This window comes from Mobula hypostoma, chromosome 6 (genome assembly GCF_963921235.1).
Source record: "Mobula hypostoma chromosome 6, sMobHyp1.1, whole genome shotgun sequence".
Classification (NCBI taxonomy): domain Eukaryota; kingdom Metazoa; phylum Chordata; class Chondrichthyes; order Myliobatiformes; family Myliobatidae; genus Mobula; species Mobula hypostoma.
The window spans coordinates 131,768,889-131,785,043 of NC_086102.1; the positions used below are offsets into that span (position 1 = coordinate 131,768,889).

The following is a 16,155-nucleotide window of genomic DNA, read 5'->3' on the forward strand; positions in this document are numbered from 1 at the left end:
ATCTAAACTTATATGTTTATAGAACAAGGTCTCAGCAATCAAGCAATATTTTGGTGCAACCTCCTGATTTTGTAATTTTTTCACAAAATATGTTTTTCCTGTCATTACTTAGTTTTTGTCAACACAGACACAATAAAAAGCCAATTATTCTTATTTATTTAGTCTTATATAGATTTGGAGCTTTTAAATCATTGTCTTCACCATAGATACACATATGCTGTTAAATGTTGAATATTCACTTTTGTTCATTTTTTTATACTATTTCACGTGTACTCCTTTAAAAACTCTTACATCATGCAACTTTTATCATGAGCATTAAATATACAAAATAACAATTTTGGACATAAAAGAACACATTTTTAATTTTAAAGAGAGAATTACTTTATTAAATCAAATATTTTGGAGGAACAGATTGTAAGCATATTAATTTAAAACAAAGAAAGTTCCATCTGACGGTGGTGACTGAGACCTGACGGTGGTGGCAGTGGCCTAATTACAACAAACAATTCCAACCTTTTCACCACTCAAGTCAATGCTTCCTTGCTTAACAACTTTATTTAACAATTTGGTACAACAAATAACAACTTGTCATGTACATTTTATCCTTCCGTAAATATTAACAACAGTAAACAGCAAAATAAAAACTACAGTACAACTGCAGTGTTTAAGAATAAACATCAGAAAACACACCAGGAACTAAAAAAAAATCTCCATCTATTTCTGGGCTTGAAAGTCTTCGAAAACGTTCAGTCAGCTTTATCAGGAAGTAGACGATTAATATGCTCCTCCTCTATGAAGTCCATGACTTCAGCAGACAGGTGGTAGATCTCCCTCATCCTGCTTGCATGACCCGGTGATGATGGCTCCATCAGCCTGACCAGAATATCTTCAACTGGTACGAAGCACATATCCTTTCCACCTGGTTTTGGATGGAAGTGCGTGTTGGCCCCTTGAGAGTGGAAAAACTCCAGTTGAACATCTTTGTTAACAACCAGTTTTGGTCATAAATGACTGCAAGCCAGTCTCCACAATTAACGACACCAGTAGATATATCTGTCGTATTTCTAGTTTGCTCTTGTCGCCAACACTTTTTCAGTTTGTTTCTATCTTTCATTATCTCTTGAAGTTTATTTTTCAAAGCTTTCATCTCCCTCAAGTATCTTGCTCTTGTTTTCTTTCTTTCCCTTTCCCCTGCTATAGACTGCCTACTGCGAGCTGGCTCCTGTATAGTCTGATCCAATGGACTATCTGGGGGAGATTCTAAGAGTTCTGGGCCCTTTGTCTTACGCTCTCTTGACTCTTGCTGTCTATGTTTCCACACCTTTCTCTTACTCCTCTTTTCCCTTTCATTCAAATCACTGAGTTTTTATCTTCCCATCCTCTACTCTCTTCTTCCATCTTTGCTTTTCCTTTCTCAGGTATTCCTCCTTTAACTAGAGCTCACTGTATATTTTCTCTCTCTGCTTTTTCTGGTATTCCCTGTTTCTTCTCCTTCGCTCCTCCACTGATAGCTGCTGCCTAGCCATAACTTCCTCAAATACATAAAAGGGAGGTCAGAATTTAATGGAATTACTATGAAATTGTGCAAAATTACTATGAATTTAATTATGTTTAATTTGGTGAAACTTTATAAAATGATTATTAAATGGTGCAACTTTTATGGTTTTAGTCATTGGGGATACATATAGTAAGGAAATATTGTAGGTCTGTGTTCGTAAGAAATAAATTATGTATATTATAAATAAAGAGGTTAATGAAACATTACAAGCCATATTACTATTTATTGTGATCATAAATTATATTCAAGCCTCCGCTGAGGATGATTTGGATGTTTTTGTCAACACCATCAGACAGAGAACCTGACGGCGTTGATGTTCGACGGTGGTGACAAAAACACACTTTTTTACATGACATGCATGAGTTGTATACAGAACCATCTTGTTTTCCCTCTGTTGCTAGCTGCCTCTGGCCTCTACTTAAAATGCATACATTTATGACATAATTTAAAATAATTCTCTCTTTACAAAAGAGACAGTGTTGACACATCATGGTTGTGACAGTGGCAACATCAATAAATATGTAAAAATTATTGAAAAAATAGCAAACTTACAGGAGCTTGTTTGACCTTGTTGCATTTAGCAGATGTGGTGGGTGGAAAGGGGGTCCTCAGGAATATAGTTGACCATGTGGTTGCCTGATTTTATTGCTTTTTTTTAATAAATACCTGATGGTGCTGACAAAAACTTGGGACATATTTTGAGCAACCACAAAATAAGAGTAAATATTGTTGAAAATTCACTGCTTTTAGTTTTAAAGAGGTTTTTCACTCTACTCTTTGATCTGGCATATATTATACATTTTAAATAATTTTTCCCACACTTTATCAAATTGAAATGATAATCTCTTGTCAGAGGCCAACTGATTTTGTGAGTACTGGGCTATCATATAATCATATAATTTATAAAATTAAAAACAAACATATGAAAAAATGTTGCATTTGTGCAAAAACCCTCAGATTATCAATGCTGATTATTTTAAATAAGAAAATATTATTCATTTTCAACGGAATTAGCACTTTTCTTAGTGGGACATGTTTTCACCCAAGTCTCAAAAATCAGTGACTGTGACAAAATAATCTCCAGATATGTAAACAGTTAATTATTGTTGTATCAGTGTTAGTATTTACTGGCACATCATCTCAATTCTGAGTAAACTTAGTTCATTGCCCCAACTTTTAAATGCTAAGTTTTCCAAAGAACTTCCTATTTAATTAGGGTTTAAATGAATCTTATTATCCAATTATTCAGTTCATTCATGTCTTGAGAAGATTTTCTAATCACTGGGGCAGAAGTAATTGAGCTATTGTGAGGTTTTGACTTGGGTGAGTGTCAATGTTGAGTTTAAGAGACTATGGAACAAGTTTAGAGACATAGAAACATAGAAAACCTACAGAGCTGTGCCGAACATGTCCTTACCTGAGAAATTATCTCAAGTTACCCATAGCCCTCTATTTTTCTGAGCTCCATACACCTATCCAGGAGTCTCTTAAAAGACCCTATCGTATTCGCCTCCACCACCGTTGCCAGCAGCCCACTCCATGCATTCACCACTCTGTAAAAAAACTTACACCTGATATCTCCTCTGTACCTACTTCCAAGCACCTTAAAACTGTGCCTTCTCATGCTAGCCATTCCAGCCCTAGGAAAAAGCCTCTGACTATTCACATGATTAATGCCTCTCATCATCTTATGCATCTCTATCAGGTCACCTCTCATCCTCCGTCACTCCAAGGAGAAAAGGCTAAGCCCACTCAACTTATTCTCATAAGGCATGCTCCCCAAGTCTGTGGACCTGCTGGCTAATGCTGCAGTGCAATTTCTGGACACTGATGCAGATATAGGATAGTAAGCAAAAAAAAGCAATAGCCTCTAAAACAGACAAATCTAAGCATGCAAGGGTTCTAAAATTGAAAACAAGTAATCCAAAGGAATATGGTAAATTAAAGATAAATTGCCAAGAGGGAATTAAAATTATTTCCTCCCTGTTCTGGTATTAGTTACACTTGGGAAAACCAGAACTACGTGTGGCTGTCATATGGAACCTCGTGCAAAGACAACATTCGAATTCTCCTAACCTCAGCTTATGTACATCAAAAGCATAGCCAGGTGGCTACACATCGAGGAAATGGAAGTCATCCAAAAAACAAAGGATAGATCTATATGGAAAACCATGGTCACCAAAGTCTGCATCGGATATGGTACCTAGACAGACAGACAACCATGGTTGATAACCTCTGACCTGGACAATATCCCTCCTCCTCATTCTGACCCACTGTCTCAATTCCTCATCCTCTTCCTGACATCTTTCCTGGCCAGGTCTACTACTTTCATTCGGAATCAAGTCCATTACCACTGACAAATGACATGAAATCTGTTGTTTGGCAGTGGCAGTACAGTGCAAAAACATTAAAAATCTATAAATTACAGAAATAGCTCAATTAAAGGAAGAATGAAGTGGTGGCCATGGGTTCAATGACCATTCAGAAATCTGATGGCGGAGGGGAAGAAGCTGTTTCTAAAATAGTTAGGTATGGGTCTTCTAACTCCAGTAGCTCCTTTCTGATGGTAGTAACAAGAAGTGGGTATGCCCTGGACAGTGAAGGGTCATTAACGATGAATATCACCTTGGTGGGGCATCACCTCCTGAAGATGTCCGACAATGAGCAGGTTCTACCCTTCAGGAAGAGTAAGACAAAGGAACACATAGCAATCCTCATAGAGGGATCAGAAGTGGACAGAGTGAGCAGCTTCAACTCCCTGGATGTCAAGATCTCTGAGGATCTAAACTGGTCCCAACATATCGAAGGCAAGACAGCAGCTATACTTTATTAGGAGTTTGAAGAGATTTGGCATGTCAACAAGTACCCTCAAAAACTTCTATAGTTGTACCATGGAGAGCATTCTGACAGGCTGCATCACTGTCTGGTATGGAGGGGCTACTGCACAGGACCGAAAGAAGCTGCAGAAGGTTGTAAATCTAGTCAGCTCCATCTTGGGCACTAGCCCACAAAGTACCCAGGATATCTTCAAGGAGCAGTGTCTCAGAAAGGCAGCATTCATTATTAAGGACCTCCAGCACCCAGGGCATGCCCTTTTCTCACTGTTACCATCAGGTAGGAGGTACAGAAACCTGAAGGCGCACACTCAGCGATTCAGGAACAGCTTCTTCCCCTTTGCCATCTGATTCCTAAATGGACATTGAAACTTTGGATACTACCTCACTTTTTAAAAAAATATACAGTATTTCTGTTTTTGCACTTTTTTAAAAAATCTACTCAATATATGTAATTGATTTTACTTGTTTATTATTATTATGATGTTTTATTTTATTTCTTTTTCTTTTCTTTGCTAGATTATGTATTGCGTTGAACTGCTGCTGCTGTTGTTAACAAATTTCACGTCACATGCCGGTGATAATAAACTGGATTCTGATTCTGATGGAGCTGGATGAGACTGTAATCCACTGCTGGCGTGATCCCATGTATTAGAGGCTCCACACCGGCCGGCGTTGCAGACTCTTCCCTCTCTGCTTCCTCCTCCCCTTCCCATTTCTGAGCTTTAATTCTGACCCCATCCCTAACCCCTTCTCATTCATTCATTGGTGAATGAACGCAGAGTACTTCTTCCTCATTAACTCAGTAACTACATTGGCTTTGATCTTGCATAAAATGTTTTGATAATTATGAGAAAGATAAAACAGTATTCCTTTCTCATCCACTCTCCCACTTAATGTTGAGCAGCATCAGAAGTGTGGTCAAGGTTAAACTTGCGGAGTTCCCCAAAGAAACCACCAAGCCATTCCCTTGACTGACCTCACCTCCAATCCACACCTCTCAAAATGTTCTGATGGTAACAAGAAAAATCTCAGATTGTTCCCCTTGACAGATTTTTACGTAATTAGGTAAAATTAAAAGATTCCAATTCACCCTTCTATTCCTTCACGGTAAATTGGTTTCTTGTTGAACTTTTTGAAGTCACAACTGATGTCTTACAGAGAGATGGAAATTTTTTCTTTAACTTGAACACAGCATTTTAAAATCATTGCGGTAGGAATTCTTCCACTAATCCTGTCATGTTTGAGGCTAGCAGAACATTTGAGGAAATAATTATATGGGTGGCCAATCCATTCACAGCTGGCTATTGAGGTACCGAAAGGGTAGAGAGGTATCACTGCCCAGGAGGGTTACACCAACGTCTGGCGGAGAAGGAGGGGTGGGCAAGTTTGAAGGAAAAGGCACCAGCAGCTGTCAGCTATTGGTCTCATATCACTGAGAGTAGGAAACATTGAAAAACGGGGATAATTTAGCTGGATTTTAATACAACTTTAACTGTATAAGATTTTATTAACCTGTCTTCTTCATTTTATGTGCAACAAAGGACAGTTCAGCTTCTGTTCTTTAACCATAAACATGTCCCAGATCATAAATATTTCATCATGAACTTTAACATAATGCAAAAGTCTCCAGTGACTTACTTAAAATTCCCTTTGTTTCCATGATAGGGTTCTGAGAAAACTACAAAAACCGAATCATTTCTCTATGAGGGATTAAATGATCACAAATACTCAATCCCTGATCCAAATACTTTACACCAAAACCTAGAGTAATAAAGACAGCAACTGAGATAACAACATGTGCAGCTGTTTAAGAATATTCCCAAAATAGGCCTATTTTCATAAGATGGACAGTTCTGAATAAAGTTAAACATAATGCCATCAGTGAGAGTTTGATTTACTATTCCGATACAGAGATGAGTTCCATCTGTTGCCCCAGAGGTACCAGCTCCTGCCAGGATAAATCACTGTGGACATCATCAGGAATATTCATTTGAAAGTGGGCTCTTCCTAGAAAGAATATAAACTCAGACAGAAAGAAATGACCAGAAAGATACCCACTGACCACAGCTTGCAATTACATTGCATTTCTAACATCATAAAGCATCATAGAATAAAAATAATAGTATTCATAAAAACAATTATCGTTTAATTTTGTCTAGTAGCACTTACATCCACAGTGATGAAGTGTTTTGAGAAGTTGGTGATGAAACATATCAACTCTTGCCTGAGAAGTGACTTGGATCCGTTCCAATTTGCCGGAACAGATGTTGTGTCATTAGATCTTCACTTAACTCTGGAACATCTGGAAAGCAAGGATGTGTACATCAGGATGCTCTTTATTGACTACAGCTCGGCAACCAATACCATCATCCCCTTAAAACTGATCAATAAGCTTCAAGACCTTGGCCTCATGCCACCTTGTGTAATTGGATTCTCGATTTTCTCACTTGCAGACCCCAGTCAGTTTGGACTGGCAACAACATCTCCTTCACGATCTCCATCAGCACAGGTGCACCACAAGACTGTGTGTCTAGCCCCTGCTCTACCTGCTTTGCACTTATGACTGAGAGGCCAAGCACAGCTCCAATGCCCTATTCAAGGTGGCTGACAACACTGCAGCCATTGGCCGAATCAAAGGAGGGAGATTGAAAATCTGACTGAGTGGTGCCATAACAACAATATTTTACTCAATGTCAGCAAGACCAAAAAGCTGATTATTGACCAAGAGGAGGAAGCTGGAGGTACATGATCCCATCCACATCAGGGGTTTAAGAGGTGGAGATGGTCAGCAACTTTAAACTCCCTGGTGTTATCATTTCAGAGGACCTGTCCTAGGCCCAGCGCGCAAGTGCAATTATGAAGAAAACACAGCAGTGCCTCTACTTCCTTAGGAGTTTGCAAAGATTTGGCATGACATCTAAAACTTTGACCAACTCCTATAGACGTGAGGTGGAGAGTATATTGACTGGCTGCATCACAGCCCAGTATGGAAACACCAATACCTTTGAACAGAAGATCCTACAAAAAGGAGTGGATACACCCCAGTCCATTATGGTTAAAGTCCTCCCCACCATTGAACACATCTACACTGAGTATTGCTGCAGGAAAGTGGCATCCATCGGCAAGGACACTAGCATGCAGGCCATGTTCTCCTTTGCTGCTGCCATCTGGAAGAAGGCACAGGGGCCTCAGGACTCTCACCACCAGGTTCAGGAACAGTTATTACCCATCCACCATCAGGCTATTGAACCAGAGAGGATAACATCACTCAGCTGCACTTGTCCCATCACCGAACTATTTCTCCAACCTATAGACTCACTTTTCATCTGATGTTCTCAATACGTATAGTTTATTTATGTATGTATTTATTATCATTTCATTTTTTCTTCTTTCTATTTGTATTTGTTGTCTTTTGCACACTGGTTGTCCACCATTGGTGAGGTGGTACAGTCTTTCATTGATTCCATTGATTATTGGATTTATTGAGTACACCTGCAGGAAAATGAATCTCATGGTCACATACATGTACTTCGATTATAAATTTACTTTGAACTTTAAATTTGACTTGAGGAATTTTGAACTCGAGCATCCACAAACACTTGTACTATTGCAAATAATATTATGCTTCCTTCTTAAATAGAGTTTATATTTCTCTATTCTTGTAGCAGTAAATGCCCTCTTCATTCTTAAAGCTAATAACTCAAACAGGTCTTTTTCTCTCTTTTTTAGTCATTCTTTTAATATTCTGTATATTAATAAGCTACTAACACAAGCAACCCTGCAGGGCATTTCACAGCCTCACAATGTACTGCAGCAGATGAAATAGTTTTTGAAGTTTGAACACTATTGCAAGTCATAAATCCTCTCAGAATACTGTCCATACTGTAGGACTAAATAAAATATGCCAATAGCAGTAGTGTTACACAGAATAAGAATCCCTCAGGAAGCTACTGTTTCCCTCTTCAGCACTCACTCCTCCCCTCTTCGTAGTAAACAGTTGAACGTCATTACACTCAGGAATTTTTGCTGTTACTGTCTCTTGCACTGTGGACAGTCACAGTACAATTGTGCAATATAAACAATAGATTCAAGAACAAAAGGCTGCATTCAATTTAATCATCCAGTAATCGAGCTGGAACACAACCTCAGACATGCAGCATTTCAAATGTCAGTTACTTCTGACATCTAATAACACTGTGTACAGAAAATATTTCTCACATAACTTGCCCCAGTAAGTTATTAATTGTGAATTCTATTTCTCATTCATGTGACTTCACATACCTTTTTATTGCAGAAACAACAAGTCCCACAAGGTTTAAATTTCTGTATCATCCATGTACATAGCAGAGAAAGTGAATTCACACAGCAACTGTGGATGCAAAATCTTCTAAGAGGTTGGAGATATTGGAAAAGCTTCACGAGAGGCACTAAATTATCTGAGCTGAGAGTCAGAAATAGTGAAGTTGTCAGAGACAATGAGTGGAGAGTTCATTGTGCTTGGATTCTGTTTGTCAGGACAGTGCAACCAACACAACAAGATTAAAATAAATATTCACATTTATACAGTACTTTGACTTCAGGTTGTCCCTAATGGCCATTCAAGCAATAATATCATTATTAAGTGGGGTTATTTTTGTAGTTTAGGATACATGAAAACTAATTTTTGTAGAGCAGCTCACAGGAACAACACTGAAGTGGAGACTGGGTAACATTGGACAACAAAGATGTTGCTTCCTGGATACTTTTGGGTATACCTTATAGATTTTAGGCTGCTGATCATGAAAATCACCATGAGAATTTCCCACCATGCACCTTTTCTTTGTAATGTTATTTCATTTGTAATTCAAATCAGAATAACTGATGCCAACATGAAGGAAGGTGTTTTTGTTGGTCCACAAATCAAATGGGTCATCAATGACAGGCAACTCAAAGAACTTCTAGTGGGACCAGAGAAAACTGCATGGAAGGAATCGAAGGATGTTGTTGAAAATTTTCTTGGCAACTTCCGAGCACCAAACTACATGCAGCTGGTTGACAACGAGCATCAAGCATACAAAACCATAAAGTGTAACATGTCACTAAAGATTCATTTTCTGCATTCCCATTTAGACTTCTTTCCTGCAAATCTTGGCACTGTCAGTGACAAGGGTGGTGAAAGGTTTCACCAGGACATTGCGGTCATGGAGAAATGGGATCGGGGTAACTGGAATCCATCATCAATGTTGGCTGATTATTGTTGGACACTTCAGCGAGAAGCCTCAGACACTGAGGACAAAGGAAAATCATCATCAAAACATCTTTAGCTTAGTTGAACTATTGCAAAACATCAGCACCATTATGCAATTAAACATATTATATTCAATAAAAGTTAATTTCTTGTTTCTCCAAATTCCTATGTGATACGAAATTACACTTCTGTTCAGCTTCAAGTGGACTATCGTAGACAAAAAAAAAACCTGAGGAACCAACACTTCTGAAAAAAATTGTTGTCCAATGTAACCAGGATTAGATCTATTACCACTGACATTAATTAATGAAATTTGTTGTTTTGCAGCAGCAGTACTGTGCAACACATAACATATGCTATAAATTACAAGAAATTTATACAGTGGATTTTGGTTAATTGAGCAGTTGGTTAATTGTGACAGTTACTTATTTTGGTCAAGTCTTTTAAAAAAAACAAATCCAAAAAATAGCTAGGATCCCCTACGTTTATTTTGGATATTATGGCACTAATTGGGTCAGGAGACAGTTAGCACGTGCACTTCTGTGGCTATTAGACACTACACTGAGCTTAGAGTGAAAAGCTGTGTCGGTTGTGTGTTCTTGTATTATGCTATCCATTTGGACTGATGAAAATTCCAAAAGCAGTGATCTTTAATTATTATTATTTTTTTTTTAAATTTTGACTTAAAAAATTTGAGACAAAAAATTTTAGTGCCCTACGCGGACTGGGACGGTGCAGGGAGAGCGCCCCACACGGACTGGGACGGTGCAGGGAGAGCGCCCCACACGGACTGCAGGAGGAAAGAAATGCAGAAGGGCTCCAGTCTCCAAAGCTCTGCCCAAGTGATCAATGGGATGAAAGACCCCATTTCATCCAGGCACCCTGTGACTCCAGCTGCACTGGCTGTCATCCTTGTGGTCCTATACCACTGCCTGGACAACATCTCGCCTATCCCTTGCACCTATACTCCCCCATCGCTGGAAGTGTGCTGAGCTGATGCCTTCCTTGCTGTCCCAGCCATGGGTTGCCAATGATATCTCTCAATTGCAGAGAGGTCACCAACTGGTCTACAGCCAAGTTGATAGCTCACTTTCGGCCTGATCTTGTTCCGACTCCTGTTAGATTTACTAGCTTGTCAGAGCTCCTCAGAGTTAACACAACTTTATACTTTGCCACCTTGAACTCCTCCATTACCCATGACAACAGGAGCTGTAGCTGACCTGATCTTATGTAGAGCCCCACTGAAGAAAAACTTGGGGGGAGATCCCCAGCCACTTCCACAGGTGCTTGTTGACTTTCCTCTCGATGCCTACTATAGTGGTCATGGGGAACTTGTACACTGCGAAAAGCCAGAGCAGCCTTGGTAGGAAACCATTTTGGTATAGCCATATCTTAAATTTACCAGGTGGTCCGGTTTTGTCGATCTTCTTCAGCCACTTGTCAGTCTGCTTTACAGTGTCGGTGATGGTGGTGCGGTCTGTTATTGCTGCATTAAACCACTTTCCATTCTACTGAGTTGTCCTCTATGGATGGAATGACTTGTCCCTGTACTTGCTAGTAACCTTGCCCTTTTTGATCACCATGCATCTGGACTTCCTGGCCTTGGAGATCATCCTTGTCACAATAGGGTGCTGGGAACAGACCCAAATGCAAGACACAGACACTGAAGTACAAGGAACAGGACTTGACTAGAGTAGGGACGTGACAGGATACAGGCAAGGAGCAGGGACAAGAACGCAGACTTGGGCTAGGCAAAGCGGGACCAGGACTAGAAACCATGCACTAGGAGACAAGGCATCGACTCCAAGCCCGAGACTGGACAAGGACCCAGAACCTGGGTCTTGTCTCGGGCTCAGAACCCAGAACCAGGCAGGGACATGACATGGCTTCAGGACAGGATGTCTTGAGGCCTGAGCTTGGAGGCTTGGGTCCTTGGAGCTTGGCTGCGGGATCCTCGGGGCTTGGGTCCTTGGAGCTTGGCTGCGGGATCCTCGGGGCTTGGGTCCTTGGAGCTTGGCTGCGGGATCCTCGGGGCTTGGGTCCTTGGAGCTTGGCTGCGGGATCCTCGGGGCTTGGGTCCTTGGAGCTTGGCTGCGGGATCCTCGGGGCTTGGGTCCTTGGAGCTTGGCTGCGGGATCCTCGGGGCTTGGGTCCTTGGAGCTTGGCTGCGGGATCCTCGGGGCTTGGGTCCTTGGAGCTTGGCTGCGGGATCCTCGGGGCTTGGGTTCTTGGAGCTTGGCTGCGGGATCCTCGGGGCTTGGGTTCTTGGAGCTTAGCTGCGCGATCGTAGTCTTGTAAAGTGGAGGCTGATAACTCGGAGGCTGGAGCTGAGAGACAGACTGGAAACTAAACATCAATATAGAGCCATGAGTCCTTCAAAAAGCCAGGACTCATCATTAACACAACACCAACATAAGACAGGACAGTACATTGACATAGAGCCAGGATTTATACTTAGACAAGCTGGGACTCAACCTCTCCACGCCAGGGTGGGACAGGTCCACCAGCCGGACTTACCCCACAGAGGCAAAGGCAAGACATGTCCCCCCCCACAGAGCAACAGAAAACTGGGCTGACTTACCCCACAGAGGCAAGAACAAGACAAGACATGACCCCCACCCCCCCCCCACAGGGCAACAGCAGCAGCCTGACTTACCCCACAGAGGCTAGGGTAAGAAGAGACAAACACTAAAGAACAACAGACAGTTCCATCTCTGCTTCAGGGTTGCTCCAAGTCACAGTTATAGCCAGCAACCTCCGCTGCTTACAGAAACAGCCAGATCCCTACCTAGCTCAGAGTTGCTGACAGCCACTCAGCTGGCCTCAGAAACAGCCAAATCCATACCACAAAGACTACTCCAACAAGTGGCAACAAGGCTCCATGAAGCAGTGGTCCTCCAACCAGGCCTAGAGAACATGAATGGTTTCACTAGCCTTCCATCAGTAGGTTGCTCTAAGAGGGACTGACAAGACAAACCAACCACCCACACTCAACCCCAAGGCTACTTATATTCCAAGCCTAAAGATGGGAATCAGGTGCCTATGATTAACTCAACCAAACGAGGGACAGCTGGAAGACCCGGAGTCCGAGTCCACAGACCGGACTGTGAACTGGACTGCGGACTTCACGGATGGGACCATGACAATCCAAGCCCAGGCAGCTACATTATCCAGGGTTTCCAATATCCATCTTGCTTGAACGTGGAATACAGTGATGTCATCCATGAACCCACATATTGCAGGTTGGATGCTGGGCTCCAACACTGGGCCTCAGGTTACATCTGCTGCTCTGATACAAGGAGGTTCATGCCCATGACAAACAAGATGGGGGAGATGGTGCTGCTCTGATACAAGGAGGTTCATACCCATGACAAACAAGATGGAGGAGATGGTATAACCGGTTGGAATCCCTTTCTGGAGATCTTGCCACCTGGTTGTAAAGTGGGCCGAAGTGAAGCATAGCTTGCATCTTCCTAGACAGTTGGTGATTATGTCTTGTGTCACTGGTGGGATATGGTAGTGGCCTGGATAAGGATGTGAGGAATTGATCCGTAGGCATTGGCTTGGTCTAACCACACAACTGTTAGGTTTCCTTTCTTCTGCCTGGCCTCGCAGATCAATTGGCTGATTAGTGAGGTGTATTCAAGGCACCCAGAAAAACCCGGGATGCCACCTTTCTGAATGGATGTGTTATCCATTAAGTAAGAGTTCAGCGTTCCTGCAAGCACTGAGAAGAACATCTTGCACTCAACGCTAAGGAGGCTAGATTGTTCTAAACTGGATGACTGTAGAGGAATCATCTTCCTTGGGAACAAAGCATCCTTTAGCCATTTTCCACCTGGCTGGGATAGAGCATTTGGTCCAAGTCTTTCTCATTATCTTCCACAACCTCCAGAAGAGTTTTGGGCATTTCTTACATACCTTGTAGGGTATATCACTTGGAACTGGTGGTAGACGACTTTGCTCTCTTGATGATATCCTAGACTCATGCCACGTTCAACTCAGCTGCTGGGACTCTTGGTTTGAACTCTAGTCCCTGTTCCTACAGGGATCGCTGTGTGATTTCCGCAGAAATTCTTCCACTTCCTGCTTTGAGCTGGTTAAGGTGCCAGATTTTCGCTGACTGAGAAGAGCCTGGTGAACCTGAATGGGTTTTTAAACAAACTATGCTCTCCTTCTCTCTTTCCTCTTAACCTTCACAGCTGCTCCACCCTCCTGAGCTTGGGCAGCTGTTCCCGCAGTTTGCTGGTTAGATCTTTGATACCTTCTTTTTCGTAAGGTGAACTGTTTTTGAATTCTTTGTTCAGGGTCTTTAACTCACACCTCAGGTGGCGAATCTCCTTTTCCCTTCTGTTCGGTTGTCATGATGGTTTAGGATCCTCTTTACTCTGCAGTGGAACAAATCGCTCTTTAGCAACGTTGATCACAATGACTGTGATGGAGTCAAATTTCCCGTAGACAGACCCTGCCAACCTAGCTTCCAAGATGCAATCCAGGTTGTCATCGAACTGCTTCCAAGATACATTGTCTGATGATCTAGGCCTGGAGCTGGCACCGTGCTTGGTGGAGATTATATATGTTATCCTTTCCTGTGCTCTCCTAATTAATGGCTTTATGGGTTTTTTTTTGATTTTCACAAAAATGCATTTGATAAATTAAGAATTTAAAGACATGGTTTATTTATCAAGGCCAGTATCAGGGGACATTTCTTGCAGTAAAATAAATGCAACAATGCTTATTCATGAATATAAATGAATGCCTACTTCTATCAGCTGGAAGATTATTAAGCAAATGCATTTGGAAGTTATTCATCAAATATTTCATTGATTAAGTACTCAGCAGCAAGCTTGCTAATCTGTCTTCCTCTTCTCCATTACCACAATCTGTATTTCTAAGCCGGTTAGCAGTATCAAAATTGAATTACCTTTGTGTTGGAGTGGATGCTGACTGGTGTGCAGCTAAGCCAATTCTACTGCTAGAAGATTATCAAAGAGCCTTCTTTCAAAAGAGGAAAGCAAACATTAAGGTGATGTATGAACATGGGGCTCAGGCTGTTGAAAAAGAATTGCCAAAACATTAACTTAATTTCTTTCATTCAATATCTTACCAAATTTAACCAACTATTGAACATTTTCATGTGTAGCATAGTAGTCATGGTTACATATTAAAAGATACCAGTTATTGTGACTAGCTTAAATCAGGAGAATTAGTTTCAATCAAATCTTTAGGAAAAGTGATCCTGACTTCTTCAGCTCCTCTCCTTCAGTGCTTCCTCTCCATAAATCAAACAGTACCTTATTAAAAATTCAAAGCCATGTGTAAATGAGCTAAAAAAAACATCGTGATGAATTGAAATTAACTCAGGGACACAGTGACTGCAAATGCTGGAATCTCGAGCAAAAAAAAACAAACTGCTGGGGGGACTCAGCAGATGCAAACTGAGAGCAGCTCCAGCTGCTGGAGATGCAGAGCAAGCAGCATCTGTCGGGGGCAGCGAGATGGTCAGTGATTTAGGAGAAGAGTCTGCATAGGACAGAGAGCGTAGATGGGAGCCCAATGGCAGAAACCTGAGAGAGGGAGGGTCTGAGGCAAGGGCTGGTCGACGTTAGATGGAAGCAAGTGACGAGGGAAATGATGGGCAGAGGGATGACGAGCCTGGGGTGGGGGGCGTTGAGGGAGGAGTGGAGCTCAGGGATGGTGACTGATCCGTAATGCATAGAGGCAGATAAGCAAAAAGGAAAGAAAGGGTCAACTGGAGCCACGTGGGGGTAGGGAGGGGGCAGGTTGTAACAAAGTCTGAGAGCAAGAACTTTAGAATTTATTTAAATCTTACATCCATCCCACAACATGAGGGAGTAAAAATCTTTGTGTTATGACTCCATCACAATGAACAGACATGTGAATTTAAAAGTCTAACGGCTTGTAGAAAGAAGCTGCCCCGTAGCCTGTCGGTGCTGGCTTTAATGCTGTGATATCGTTTGCCAGATGGAAGTGGCTAAAACAGTTTCTGGTTGGGGTGACCGGTGACCCTGATGAACTTCCAGGCCTTCTTTCTGCACCTGCTGCTGTAAATGTCCTCAATGGAGGGAAGTTCACGTCCACAGATGCGCTGGGCTGTCCGTACCACTCTCTGCAGTGCCCAGTGACCAAGGTTGGTGCAGTGCCCGTACCAGGCGGTGATACAGCCATCAGAATGCTCTCAATAGTGCCCCTGCAGAAGGTCTTGAGGATCTGGAGCCTCACGCTGAACTTCTTCAGTCAACTAAGGTGAAAGAAACACTGCCGTGCTTTTTTGCCACAAAGCCTGCACGTGCTGGAATCAGATAAATAAGGAATGTAATTAAGTGGCCAAATGAAAACTAAAGGAACAGCAGCTCATATTCTGGCTAGTTTTGTCTACAATCAAACGGACTGGTGGATACACAGGACAAGAGTCTGATATGATTATTTTCAACAATGGAAAGAAGGGACAAACAAAAGTGAAACATTTTACCAAGGTTAATTGCATACTTTGTTTTGAGATATTGTTAAAA

General features: G+C 41.7%; 1 long non-coding RNA gene across 1 annotated transcript; it reads right to left on the bottom strand.

Annotated features, from left to right (window-relative positions):
- Nucleotides 1-285: 285 nt before the first annotated feature.
- LOC134347637 (uncharacterized) lies at nucleotides 286-15,889 on the bottom strand. The gene is made up of 5 exons (XR_010018213.1): nucleotides 15,456-15,889; nucleotides 14,547-14,617; nucleotides 8,677-9,660; nucleotides 6,565-6,697; nucleotides 286-949 (listed from the first exon to the last, which is right to left on the bottom strand). It is a non-coding gene; the product is annotated as an uncharacterized LOC134347637 (long non-coding RNA).
- Between the last annotated feature and the right edge of the window lie 266 nt (nucleotides 15,890-16,155).